The sequence below is a fragment of the Patella vulgata genome, chromosome 1, assembly GCF_932274485.2.
Source record: "Patella vulgata chromosome 1, xgPatVulg1.2, whole genome shotgun sequence".
NCBI lineage: Eukaryota > Metazoa > Mollusca > Gastropoda > Patellidae > Patella > Patella vulgata.
In genome coordinates this window covers 95,246,880-95,262,317 of record NC_065879.2, presented here as the reverse complement: position 1 = coordinate 95,262,317, position 15,438 = coordinate 95,246,880, and the positions used below count along the sequence as shown (strand labels likewise).

The 15,438-nt window shown below is 35.0% G+C and overlaps 1 protein-coding gene across 3 annotated transcripts in view; it reads left to right on the top strand.

Moving 5' to 3' along the window:
- Window positions 1-15,438, top strand: part of LOC126817346 (GTPase IMAP family member 4) — a 113,962-nt gene that overhangs the window by 65,163 nt on the left and 33,361 nt on the right. For all 3 annotated transcript variants that reach the window (XM_050544232.1, XM_050544539.2, XM_050544490.2), the window contains exon 2: window positions 1,829-1,905. The gene's annotated coding sequence lies outside the window, so the exon portion shown is untranslated. The remainder of the gene's footprint in view (window positions 1-1,828; window positions 1,906-15,438) is intronic.

The following is a 15,438-nucleotide window of genomic DNA, read 5'->3' as shown; positions in this document are numbered from 1 at the left end:
TATGATCTTTACCCGGTTTAGGGGTGGGAATTAGTGTGGCTTCATACCACGAAGGGGGTGTGGATTTCCCCATCAACCCAAATCCTGTTAAAAAGATCCAAGGGAGTGGAAAAAGGTAAATGATTTAGAATTCGGTTATGTATTTCATCTGGACCAGTTGCAGTATCCCGAGCTCACTTTCGCGAATCCCGAAGCTCTGCAATGGAGAAGTTATCATTGTAGCATTCATCATTGCGGGACTTGTAATTAAGTCGCCTTTCATTCGAAAGGCATTGAATGATGAATTGAATGAAAATGTACTGCCCAGAAAAATAGCAGTAGCTAAGGCTAAAGAATGAACACAAAGCCAAATGATGTAAATTATATTTTATAAACATAGTAAAGCTTGCAACATGTCAGTTTTCACCCTTTAGAATTCTTTGGAAACAAGTTTTTATTGTAGTTTCGGTGACCTATTCCCAAAAAGTGTTAGAAAAAAAATAAGTCGCCTTTTCTCCTATTGTTGTTTAATGCCCCGAAAGGCATCGGTCAAGAAATTGGATGATTGATGAATTAAATGAAAATATTCTGGCCGGAAAATTAGCAATATCAGGAAATATTGCTAAGGTGGCATTATCAACATTTAAATGGTTAACTGATAAAGCACGACTTTTACCTTTCATCCTACGATTACTATCCCATACAGACTTAGATGTGGTACGGGAATTGATCCTTGAGACATAACCTTGCCATGAAGATTTCTTTGCTTGACGTATGGTTCTACGAGCCTTCGATCGGACCATTTAGTATGCCACAATATTCTCCACACAATTTTGGGTATTTCGGCCAAAATGGGGGTGGCCGCCATTATTCAAATGACCATAACCCAGTAACCAATAGTCAAAATTGCGTTAATAAATATTTCTGGAATGGGAAAGAGGATGACTTGCTGTTTGAATCATAGTTACCTATCTTCAGGAAAGACTGCGGCAGGTTACTATGTATCATCAGAGCTTATCCATGAATGCAAAGACACTGATTTTCAGCCTCAAGTGTAATTATTTAACTTGATTTTACATGCTTATAAAAGATATTATGTCTCCAATTGTTTGACATTTTGTAGAAAACATGTTGAGATAAATTTTTCATGAAAGTTCATCTCCGAGTCAAATTTAAAGTCAAAAGGTCTTCACTCTTTAAAATACACATGGATATGGAATTGGAATCCTTGTGAAATTCCCATTCCAGAAATACTTATTCCAGCAATTTTGACCAATAGGTTACTGGGTTATGGTCATTTGAATGTTGGCGGCCACGCCCATATTTTGGCTGAAATCCCCAAAATTGGGTGGACCGTATCTCAGGAACTGTTGGTCGGATCAGCCCTAATAACCATATAAACCAAATTTCAGCAAAATCGAAGGGGATACGGTTTAACTCATTGGGTGATAATTGACATGGAATGACCCAAAGCCAAGATTTTGAAAAAATTGAAAAAAATATAGAGATGACATGGGACAAGAATGGTTGTAACATATGTTAGAGACATTAGTATAAACTATAATTCCACCCAGTTTCAGATTTTTAGGTGCTCATCTACGGGGTTCTATCGGCTCGAAAATATGAGGCAATTTTCGAAAGTTTGTTTCTGAAACCATATTCGAGGCCAATTTTCTTTAAGCATACCGTTTTTACAGGTGCACTACATTTTTTAACATAACTAAATATAACCCATATGTAAATCACCCCAACAGTCTCTATTGTATATAGCTTATTGTTATTATTCAGGTTCATTCAGGTCCCCGGGGAATCTTTGAATGCATTACACTCAATATGAATTATATTTTAGATAGTCAGTTGAAGGCAAGTTGTTGAAGTAAACAGTTCGCACAGAAATACAGCCACATTTTAAACTTTACGACAATAGTAAGTATATTATTCTGGTATTACTTTAAACAGGGTAATTATTTAGTTGATAATAGCATATAATAATGTAAAAATGGGTTCACGTAAAATGTAAAAAATAACATAGTATCACGTCTCGTTGGAAGAATTCACATTACTAACAGGTTGTTGACTGTACTCTTCAAATTTTTTAGAGCAGCAGCACAAATCCATTAAAGAAGATTAAATGTCTTGTATAAAAATAATTTTATAAGTAGATTTAAACCGGAGATTGCAACATCTGATGTTATGGCCAATTACATAGGTTTATGAATTCATTGTTAGTATGCCATTACACACGTCTCCCTGTACACCGTCGCATGTCTCTTAGTTTCTTTTTTACATAGTATGTGGCATCAATACTTCCGATTAAAGCTGACTTATATCCGATATCGGGTGAACAGATTAAACAGAATAATATTTTCAATATTAACTTCTAATAATTTTGATAATTGAATTGATGTAACAGTGACAGGCGTAGATTTTTAAAAACAATATGTCTGAATGGGATTGGCGTAACTTGATAGTTTAATTAGTATCTCTTTTCCATAAGTATGTGAATTAGTTTATTAATATAAAATAATTATTTATCGGGTGCTTATTTCCAAAAGTATGCCAAATCTGGTATATATGGAACGTATAGACGCCCGATCTTACTACAAAAATGCTGGATAACCCTAAAAACACCCAGGCGGCAAGCACTGGGAAAAAATGTCAGGGTATCACTAACTCGCAACCCGACTTATTGTCTGCCAGCTTTACTTACGGATCGGTTGTCATTTCTTTATTGAACCCCTCAATCAAGTTAGGTGACAAACATGGCTTCTAACAATATACTTTTTTATAGCTTGGGGTATCTCCCTACGATTTGAAGCAAAATTGTGATAGATTTATTTATTTGAATATGATTTTAGTCCAAATATATCATCAAATCACACAGTTTTGAGTGGGATTAGAAGCAAATACATTTATGATAGATAAATTAGTCTGATATATTTTTAGTCCAGATATATTATTAAATCACACAGTTTGTACGTGGTAAGGTATCTTTCACAAGATTTCAATCATATTTAAACTAATTAATCTATCAAACATTTTCTTCAATTCCCACTCAAAACGTGGTTTTCGCAGGTATGGAAGGGTATCGCTACCAATACTAAATGCTCTGCTACAATGTCTTTTCCATTGAGTATATGTAAAAAGTACAATGTACAAAGTCCTAATACCGGTAATGATTAAGTCAAAATACCTCTAAGGCAAGAGTTAAATGTAAAACGTTAAGTGTCAAATGTTTTGTTGGAAAATGTTGGGGGGTTTTTTTGACGTGTCTACATTTTGCATTTCTCTCATTACATTTTACATTTACCCTCTGCCACATCTCATTTGTCCTTCACGTTTTCTACATAGCATCTTTCGCACAGCATCAACTTTCACATGCAAATGTAGGTTATCACGTGACTTATTAACATACACGGAAACCTGACACACTTTAAACCAGCACACTATAAGGATATTCACCGCACTGTCTAGACGACCGCGCATAATCCTGAATGTGCCAGGAAATAATTGATAGATTTAAAAAGCCAAAGAAACATACTTTCCAGTAATTTATAACGCAATAACGGGAATTTCGTATGAATACCCGTATTTTAACGGTCTTTATATAAATAGAGATGAGTACAGCCTAATTAACTATGTTCCATTAAAAAAAAACAATATATAAGCATTGTGCTCAACAAATAAATAATATATTTAAAGAGAGGAATGACTATACAATTTTTATTATGAACGTTAATCTTATTTGCTAAAGTTATGCAAATGAAAGATAGACCAATTTATTTAAATGATACAGCGTTAATCGTTATAAATATGCTTAAAACCCACGCAAATCTAAATGATATACCTGATCGAACGTATAACAAAGTTACAGAAGATGACATGAACGAAAATTTGAAAGCGTGGTATAAACGAGATTTAACATCTACAACTGCTCAACACATTTATAACCACATGATTTTAGCTAAATACGAAAAATTATCATTGATTACTAAATGGGAAGGGGGGGGGGTATATATATACGCCAATTTAGTGAAAATTATGCTCAGATTAGCTTACAATGTAAATATTAACTCTAAATTACAGAACTTCCAACATAAGTACATCCATAGAATAATTTACACAAATAAATTACTTAAGTTAAGACTGACAGAATTAATTCTGTATTCCTTCTGTCATTCAGATATTGAAACTGTGAATCATTTGTTTATATACTCAACGGATATGGAACGAAATGTACGAAATTCTTAAAACAGCAATTTTTGACAATATCCGCTTATGGACTTTTGTAAATCAAATAATATTCTTAACAAAGTATTACGTATGTAAATCGAAACTAGAAGCAACTATTCCTACCTGCGAATGTTACAAACCTTTTTAACAAAGTAGGAAATCCTTTAGAACTCGAAATTTTTAAACCTAACCAGAAAATTTTAGCCAATATCCAAATAAAACAGAAATGACAAAGTTATTTTTTTTTAAATTATATGATCTACACGCCAGATAAGAGTCCTTTCAATTTTGGTGCTATAGAAAAAAGGATTTCTTCAGCCAAGGAAGATAATAAACATTCTTGGTGACTTTAATTACGACGCGTTACGTTATCCTACTGGAAAGATATTTGAATTGGTCAATAGATTAAACCTAAAACAAGTTATCAAAAGACCCACACGTATAACACTTTATTCATCAAGTCTTCTTGATCTGTGTCTTACTTCTTGTCTGTGGTGTATTCACACAGAACAATCAACACCAACACTCAACTAGTAGCCATCTTGAACATGCTTCTTTTTATTCACCTTAGAGGGGTACAATAATTAACCTGGGTCAAAGGTCACATACCATAATGACATCATATATACTGCAACATTGTTGTACAATGTATGGAACTCAGAGACATAATATCCCTCCACACTAAACTAAAATGTTAGATATTTTTAAGATTATAAATTAACAGAAATTTATGTATGTTTACATAACATAGTAATACCTGTATCAGTAACTTGTAACAGAAAACATGAAATATACTATTTTAGATAGATTCAAAAAGTCTTTCGGGTGGTTTTGTAATTCTACCTAAACGTCTAACCCTATTATCTTCAATAGAAGCAGATTTACATGTAGAATTTTGAACTGACGAATTACTATCTACATGTAAATCATTATTACAATTATTACTTCTACAATCAGTAATATCAGAATGACTAGTTTTATTATCATCAACATTTACATCTCTTTTAATCATAGGCTCAAAATGATCATTTTGTAAAATATTGTCTTCAAAAGTTTCACGAATATGGTCAACATGAACTTAGCGTTCACGATAACCAATTTTAACTATATAACGAACTATTTTACCATACAACCATTTTGGATAATCATTACGAACATTTAACACCTTATTTTTTCCCCCACAATAAATTCTCTGACCTTACGATTTACATTACGTTTAGCAATTTCACAAGTTTGTTTCCAATCTACAGTTTGTTGAATATCTGGTCTTAGCAAAGTAAATCTTGTACGAACTTCACGACTAAGTAACAATTCACTAGGTTTACGATTAGTAACAGAATGGGGAGTATTACGATAAATAAACAAGACAACAATACGGAAAAAATTGTTGTGTATTCATCACGTCAAGAACCAGATTGGGTAAAGATTTCAAAGCTCTGGGATTTCTACGTGGTTGGTTATTAATCGTTACGTCAATTTTTTATGGTTTCGCTCCCAACTTTAAGAGTCAATAGCACAAACACTATATAACTGAACAGTTTGGTAATAATTTTATTTGATCAAGTACATCGTTAACTTCAATTTCTGCAAGTTTCATACATCTAACTATTATAGTTTCTGAGATATTAGCTTCGGTCAGGGGTTTTTTTGCGTTTTTAAAAAATGCTGTATTTTAGTGCCTCCAATTCTCAATCTTCAAAATGCGAAAACGTTTTTAATTTTCAATATTTTTTTCAAAATTCCTTCAGATTATTGAATCTAAATAATTGACGCTTGCAGTGGAATAGTCATTTTAGAGACATTTTGAGTATTTAAAAACCCTTTGGCAACGCTAATTATTATTATTATTATTATTAATTTTATTTTGGTGTATTTCTATAGCGCACCTTTCATAAAGTGCTCAGATGGGCTTTACAATTCAATAAAATTATAAAATGCAGATAGACAATATGATAAAAACTAATTGGAATAATAAAAACAATAAATTGGCACACATTAAAAGTACCACAATAATAACAGCGTAAAAGAAATAAAAAAAAATAAGTTATAAAGATTAATAACCAACCACGTAGAAATCCCAGATCTTTGAAATCTTTACCCAATCTGGTTTTTGACGTGATGAATACACAACAAATTTTTCTTGTTTATTTATTAGTTTACAGTTAGTCAAAATATATTTTTGACCATACCAGGTGAAACAGAAAGTGGGAGGTCACGTGTCAACCACAGGTCAGGGGTCTTTTCCTGGATGTATATATATCTAACAAAAACCTCACACAGTGTTTTTTTTTAGGTGACAGTTCGCAAAGAATAGCTGTTTCAGGAATAGAAAACCACAATTATTATGACAAATAAAAATACATTTATTTATTAAAGATAAATTCCCGCGTACATTCCCTTCTCAAAACATTGTAATTGTCAGGGAATCTCCCTTGCTATCGAAACATCGATCAAAAGAGGTCATGTTTGTGTCACGTGACTTACCGCCCTCGGTACTTAGCAACGGGTACGAAGTCGGAGGAGAATTCATTGCATACACAAGTCGATGTTGTCTTTAATCGCTGACTATTTAATACAAATATCGAAGCCTAATTAAATTCTCGAATTATCCACTGCCCGCGTCTTTTTCCGTGATTTTTATCTCAGAAAGTGTTGTACGTCTAACTCTTCATAAAGTTTATCAACATGTACATCAAGCTCTCAATCTCCGCGTGCAATTAGGGAAACCCTTACATTTTTGTCCTGTATGCGCTCCATGAGTGTTTTTCAGGGAATCCAGTATTTTGCTAGTAAGATTGGATATTTCTACTTTCCATATATACCAAAATTGCCATACTTTTATTGGAAATAACCACCCGATAAATACATTTCTGGGAACGTATCTTTAAAAATAAAGGCACACATTAAAAAATTAGGAATTCAAATTCCGTCTGATAAAAAAGTAACACACACACAATGCGTGTTCATTAATTATGACTAACAGAGAAATATAATAAAACGTTTTTGGCATTTATGCCCTGAGGTCACAAAAGGCATATATGCAAAAAAAAATTGACATGTAAATAATCAAATGTTATGATACACTATTAAAGAAACAAATAAATAATTTATTTTTTTAAATTGCATACAATCATAAACAATATCAATGCTAAAGGAATAAATTGTAAAATTAGGAATTCAATGCATGTATTTGTAACCAGACATTATACACCCTGTATTGTAGCCAGAAATACACTATGCATTATTATTATTATTGTTCGATTTATATAGCGCTTCATTACACATCGAGTGTTTCTAAGCGCATTCACAACAAAACAGTTCAAAAACATTTTTGAAAAAAGTATGTTTTTAAGTTAGTCTTAAGAGGACTCTCGAAGAGTTTTTGGAAGATCATTCCACATTTTAGCTGCTCTGACGGAGAAAGCATATTCACCAGAACGCTTATTATATTTGGGAATCCTCAATATGCTACGATCACTTGAAGAACGAAGGTTGGATCGCCGGGGAGTATAGAAATCAAAGAGTTCTTTTAAATAACTAGGTGCGGTGTCAGAATAAATTGATTTAAACACACCCACAAGAGCTTTAAATTGAACCCTCGCTCGAACTGGAAGCCAATGGAGTTTCTGTAACTTAGCTGATATATGATCAAATTTTCGTGTTTAACTGTAAGAATTTCGTAAACAGCAAACGCCACAACTGCTATAATAGGTTATTGTTTGTACAAAGTGGCATGAAGATATGTTGAATTGTTTATAACATGCCCCGGAAACAAACTTGCACACCAACCAGTAAATCATAGAAAATACTACATAGAATAAGACACAACTACTGTAATAGGTAGGTGTGTGTGTGTTTTCAAGATATCTTGAACGGAGCCCATTTCAATACCGCTCCCTAACTTCGTCCGGCACAGGATAATAATGGAAGTAACTGAAAATAAGCACCTTGGACTTACCTCTAAATCTAACAGCCACATTGATAGCATAATTAGTATCAAAATTAGTAAACTGGAATGAAATGAAATGTTGTTTTATGGCACGTCAGCACCAACCGAGCTATATTGCGCCAGACATGATGAATTCTTTGAGACAGGTTAAATGTGATCACAAGATAGATATAATATTTAAAAATATAAAACAAAATATCACAGTTCAGTAAATAATAAAATTCATATCACAAAACATTATAAAATCATATCACAGTAAATTAAATATAACTAGAAAACAATAAATATGGGTAAAATATAATTATTTACATTTAAAATGTATGGTAAAAGTCTGTCTCATTTAAAAAGTTTAGCAGTTTCCCATGTAAACCTGGCTGGGCAAACAGATTGTGCAAAGAATGAAAACTGTAGTATGTTTTGAATATCTGAAAATGAAAATATGAGTTTTAAAAGTATGACCTATGCGAGATCGACATAAAACAACTTCACCCCCCCTGTTAGTTCTATAGGAGTTGTAGTCTCTATCATCCAGAAAAATATTCTACGAATATTAGCTTGGATGCGTTATCAACATTTGAGAATAATAGGTAGAGTGGTTCATACTCAATTTTTTTAACAACAAACACACACTATTTCGGGATTATTTTAACATTATATGATAAGACTTAACATAAAAACTTCATTTATCAACAATGGAAGTCTGACAACATTTGATTTTTGAGGATATAACCATTTGCAAATATGTTATAAATGCCTCAAAATCTACCTGTCTTCCATAATCAAGGCAGATAACTTTTAGTGAGAATAAGAGTTATGTCAATTGGTCGCGGTAAAAATGGTACGGAAGCCCCTGAAACGAACTTTAATTATCGCAGTCGGAAAACATCGTTTATTTCCTTGCTGCGAAGTAACGGAATACACTCTATGAGACGATTGAATTTAACATGTGTACGCATGCGCAAACGCTTAGATGTTTTAACAATATATCCACGCCTTCACATGTCTTAATATTAACTGTTTATAATGCTACAGTGAAAATTAAAATACACGTTTAGCTGGATATGAAACGATCGACGTTTGACATGAATTGTTTAAAGATTAGCCAAACATATGTATTAAAAAAAACAGTGCTTTCATTTCTGTATACCCACAGACACCGGGTCTGTTTCAAATGGCATGTTATATACAGACGGAGCGAGAGAGAGAGGCGTCTATAAATCTAATAATATACTATTCAAAAAAAGTAGGGGATATTTGATTTTTAAGTGTTATTAAAGTCACCTAATGAAACTGACGAAGAAACAAATGACAAAATGAAATGAAGTTCACATTCATCGATTTATTGCAAATGATCGTTAGACTAAGTAAGGCACAGACTGACCATTATAAGGGTAAAATGATACCCGGGGTGAAACAGCAAAGTTACCACAGCATCACAACCAAGTCAGTAACGGGTAAATCCTCCTCTGTTTGCCAAACAAGCATTGATCCGACGTGGCATACTCCTAATGAGACGTCTAAGGTCATTTTGGTTCAGATTGTCCCATTCCTGTTGCAACGCAGCAGCAAGTTTTTGGACATTGGCAGGACGTTGTTGACGTTGACGTAACCTCTGTCCAAGCATGTCCCAGACATGCTCGATGGGGGAGAGGTCGGGACTCAGTGCTGGCCAAGGTAATGGGGTGATGTTCTGTTGTTGGAGGTAACCTGTAACGATCCTGGCCCTGTGACATCTTGCGTTGTCATCCTGGAAGATGAAACGGCGGCCATGACGTCGTGCGAACGGCACAACATGGACTGCCAAGATGTTGTCCCGGTAGTACTGGCCTGTAACACGCCCTGCAACAACATGTACGGCCGTTCTTCCAGCAACAGTGATGCCTCCCCACACCATAACAGAACCACCCCCAAATCGATCATGTCTGATGACGTTAACGTCTTGGAAGCGCTCGTTTCGACGACGCCACACCCTCCTACGTCTGTCCAAAAAATCAACAGTGAACCTTGACTCATCTGAAAACATCACATTGCTCCAGCGTCGATTATCCCAGTGTTGACGATCCCTACACCAACGACGTCTTGCCTGAATGTGATGATCTCTCAAACAAGGGATCACGCGAGGACGTCGGGCGCGAAGGTGACCCCTATGCAGTCGATTCCGAATCGTCTGGCCACTCACTCTCACACCAGTGTCTGTTTGAAGACGAGCGCTGATCTGATTTGCTGTGATGACACGATTTCCCAAGGTCAAGGTACGGATAAATCGATCCTGGGCTTGAGTTGTCGCCCTTGGTCGACCTGAGCGTGGTCTGTCCTGTACAGATTGTGTATCACGGTATCTGGACCATAGCCTGCTTATGACAGACTGAGAAACATTCATCGTCCGCGCCACAACCGCCTGTGTTGTGCCGATCTGTAGCATGCCAAGGGCACGTACCCTTTCATTTTGGGTAAGCCGACGCATATCAGAATTTGTTTTCTGGTCACTAAAACAATTAAACTGATGTTTCCACCCTGGAATTCAATGCCACAATGACTGTAACATTCAAAGTCAGAGTCGTGTAAATCTTGGGTTGGACCCCCATGATGATCCCAAGCATCACCTGCATTCCATGCGGTAGCTATTGGTGCGTTTGGGCGTCACATGTAACTGGAAATGTTTCTTCTGTTAGGTTCTATAGTGACTTTTTTCGTAGTCATTTGCATATTTTAGTATTATGCTCCCAAAATCAAATATCCCCTACTTTTTTTGAATAGTATATAACACTTTAATGTTAATCCCAAAGATAAATAAATATATTGGGCAGCATGATATTTGTTATGAAAAATAAATTGTCGGATAAAGTACGAGGAAAATATAGTGGCATGTAATGCGGAGAGTGAGGGATAAAGACCTCTATAAATCTATTAATTTAACACTTTATTTTTTGTCCCACAGATAAATAACTATATAGTACCGTATGATGTTTGTTATGAAAAAAGAAAACATTGTAGGATAAAGTATGGGGACGATATTCTATAAGTATTACAAATACAATAAAGATCGAGATTCGGGGAGATTTAAATTCGCATTTGGTATAGTGGGGAGGGGTAAATGCAACATAAAAGATAATATATTAACAACAAATTCAAAATTAAGACCACGTTCTCTCGTGTGGTATGCTAGCATTTACACACGAATATTTATGCTGTTATCTGTTCTATTTCGTACAAAGCGCTCAATAACATTTACCAAAACACATTTCATCGTGACCAACGCCCCCTGAATGAATATGTCTGTATGTTAGAGCTGCATTTGCTACCGAATGTTGTCTTTTGCAACATGATTAAATCATATACATGTACTTCTACAGTATAACCATATATATGTCTGTTCAGATATTTTTTATAACAATCAATGTTATCATGTTAGCTATTATGCTACAGAAATACAAGTTTCCCCAAAGATGATTTAAGTTGAAATTAAATTAATCTATTAATTGTAATCGCCTGTACACACAACCTATTTAAATTGAACTTTCTAAATCTGTTACCTAATCGTCACCCGATACCACGATCTATATTTAAATTTAATACATAAGTTGATAATATCCTCTTCTTTGTCAAACAATAAATTGTAAAATTTAATTAACAAACATTATTCTTGACTATATAGTTCCTGGAACAAAAGGATTTACTACAAACCATTAAATAAAAAAGATGATCGTTCAAAACGCCAGTTGATAATATCCTCTTCTTTATCAAACAATAAAATGTTCACAATATTTCCTGGAACAAAAGGATTTACAACAAACTAATAAATTAATAAATATGCACAGTTAAAATGAACCAGAAAACAACCGAAACTGTAAATAGAGGGTATTAAATGAGTGACGAAAACTTTGAAAGCCCATCATCCATTCCTTCTTTATTTATCCAAAGTCCCATCCCCGCAATTTCTGCTGTTAGGCGCTCTTTTTTCCTAATCTCAAGTTGTCCCCTTTCTTTTAATTTATCCCTTTTCGCCAAAAGAACCTCTAACCGTTTTCTCTCAACCTCTTCGCGCCTTTGTCTAAATTTAGAAAGTTGGTTTTTCGTTATAATTCGAGCATCCATTACGACCAAATTACGTCTATCAGGAGAAAGAGTTTTAAGCCATTCGTTAGATTTATTCATTTTATATAAAATGGATGCTTCCTTGCCAAAAGTATTAGACGAGGGCGCGATCCTTATTAATCTATCGAGGTGACTGAACACGGTTTCCGGCAATTTGTTGTGAGGCATGGCAGAACATGAAGGATTAAAGTCATCTCGATATTCAAGTAAAATATTTGAAATGTACTTTTTAAACTCGACAAAGAGGATTTTAAAAAAATGGATAAGGGTTGAATTAATATCGGAATTAAAATCTAATTTTTTTAAGTGATCAAGGACCGGATCGTTTTCAATTTTAATCAGAGATTCAAACGGGTGTGATTTACCTTCTGCAAAGTCATGTAAATTTGCTGTTTCAAAAAATCATGTAATTTTTTATAAATATGTTTCATATCAAGAGCATTAATACCGCTTTCTAATATGCGCCACAGTGGAGCAGTTATTAGTTTATTTATGGCTACAGAATGATTAAATAAGATACTATGATTATGAAAGTAATTTACACCAAGTTACCGAAAAGTGTCTGGAAAATAAAGACTACCACTAAAAAGGTTGTTTCGGTTATTTTCCGGTCTCAAATAGTTCTGCGTATTTAGAGCTAGCAAATATTTATTTCCTTAAGTAAACAGAGCGCCACGTAAACGAAGGTTGTAACGACCAAATAAAAGAAAATCCCAAAATGCTGTAATGAGTTTATCTTGCCACGCTCATGGATTAAAAAGTTAGAAATGAAACGAAGCTATTACAGCTAGCTCTGTACCGAAATCGCCAAAAAAAACCCAAATCAAAAATTGAGCCAAAGAGTTGTAATCGAAATTTTTGCTCACGTTCGCTATTAAATAAACACGATTCATGATTGTGGGATTTATTGCGGGAAGGGACGCAACTCTTACTTGAGTTGGCGAAAAATACTGGATAATCCACCACATAAAAAAAAACAAACGTCCGGTTATGCATGGGTAATGGAACTTTTCGTCAAATATTGACAACGATCCCAGACCCTCCGTACGTTGACTAGGAAGTTCTGGGTGACCGAGACTATATGAGTTGGGCCAGTCCTAAGAGAGGCTTCATGTGATGAAGTTTGTTTGTGCCTGCACGACCACAAGACCGTTGCTAGCGGTCATAAATGAAAATGTTGATGGAAGATTTAAAATCGGTGAAAGGTAAAAGAAATTGTGAAATGGGAAGATCTAAAATGATTTGGGGAACCAGCAAAGGAAAATGGCCTTGCCATTAAACTCGTGTGATAGTAGCAGACGATAAATGTTTGCTTCCAATGGATGAACAAGCTGTTTGTTACTAATTGCCTGTACAAAGAATAAGTAAATAAAACATCTTTAAAGACATGGCCTGGAGCTCAGCAGTAAATATGGAAGCAGCAGGCGGAAGTCTAATAAAAATGATTCCAGATGGTGTGACGTTATCCGAAGCTATCCTATTACCATCTTTGGAACCATCTATGTAAATTGGAGCATAATCATCATATTAAGACCTTAACTCTCGAAAGAGAGACTGAAACACCGTGGAACTAATATCTTTCTTTTTGGTTTTCGTTAGATCTAAATCGATCTTTGGAGGCGATATAGTCCAGGGGTGAGCTACAATTCAACCGGTACTCGCAATACTGTCATGACTGATACCAGCCTCTGACAATAGGGGTTGAATGCGAATACCGAATGATGAAATAACCTTTTCCAGCAAATATAGATGTTCATGATATGGTCTAAATATGGTGTTATATGAAATGTATGGTGTCAAGCTCTTTGAGATAAAATTCGTGGGCTGACCCATACATCACTAATCGAGTTTAGATCTTACTAATGCTCGATATAATCTGAACAAGAATTTACGGTCTCTTCCCCAGTCAATGATTGATTAGGCTTTCTGATATTTTGCATTTTTCACCACATCAATCTAACTGTTATATTTCTAAATGTATGTCTAATAATTGTAAAACCTGTCCTATTTTGAATAGCAATACCCATTTTACTAGTTCTTTAACTAATAAAACATATTTTACACGTGGGTTTGAGAAACTAAACTGTAAAACCTCCAATATTATCTATGGTATAGAATGTACACTCTGCGGACTGGTTTATGTTGGCGAAACTAAAGGACCTTTACACTTACGCATTAATGGTCATCGTCACAACATTAATAAGGGAAGTAACCAGATTCTATATAGACATTTTAACCAACCGGACCACTCTATACTATCAATGAGAGTGTCCATATTAGAGATAATTTACCACCATACTACAGCCCTACTTTGAGTACTACCTTTCGCAGAGACCGAGAGGAATATTGGATACGAACATTAGGTACTGCCCCCCCCCCCCCCTTATGGATGCAATGACAATGTAGCTAGTATTGGGAATTTATCAAGCCCTGCGTGTAGCGATGTTAATATCATGACGTTATTCCCAAAGTTTCGTCGTCGAAAACGCAGTCATGGACATCGTCGCTACACACCACCTAAGCTTAGCACTATATCACTATATGCCACACCATATCCGTACTAAATTATATTCTATTCCACTTACTATTTTGAAATTACTTAAATCTGAATGTTTGGATTCAAACTGTACTGATCTTGCATCCACTGAATACAGGGTTGTATCCATTGTTATTGACATTGCCCACCGTCGTGTGGACATTGCGACTGAGCCTGATGCGTCGCACACCACCAACAGTTCATTTCTAAAACTGAAATTTGCTAATAAAGGCATTGATGCTATTGGGTTAAGCCAAATATTACACCATAAGCAAGTCACAGCACACATCCGTCCTTACTTCAAAGCTGTTACTGTTCCTAGGATTTCTTATACTTATACTAAACCCGATGCATCCAAAATATTTAATTACAGAAACGCATTATCTGACATCAATGCAAAAGACTTATATAATAACCCTCTACCATGTTCTTGCTCTACGTCGTCCTTCCTTTACCCACCAGCTGGACATGTGGTCACTGGTGATTTGAACATAGTCCAGAAAAATAAGCTACGTGAAATTTTGTCCAAAGGACCCAAATACCGGGAACCGCAACCATTTTCATGGGATCAAAATTTCGAACTTATTATGGATGCCGTAGAGGACTACGCTAGATCATGGGCCAAGAGGGAAGATGTTATCTCGGA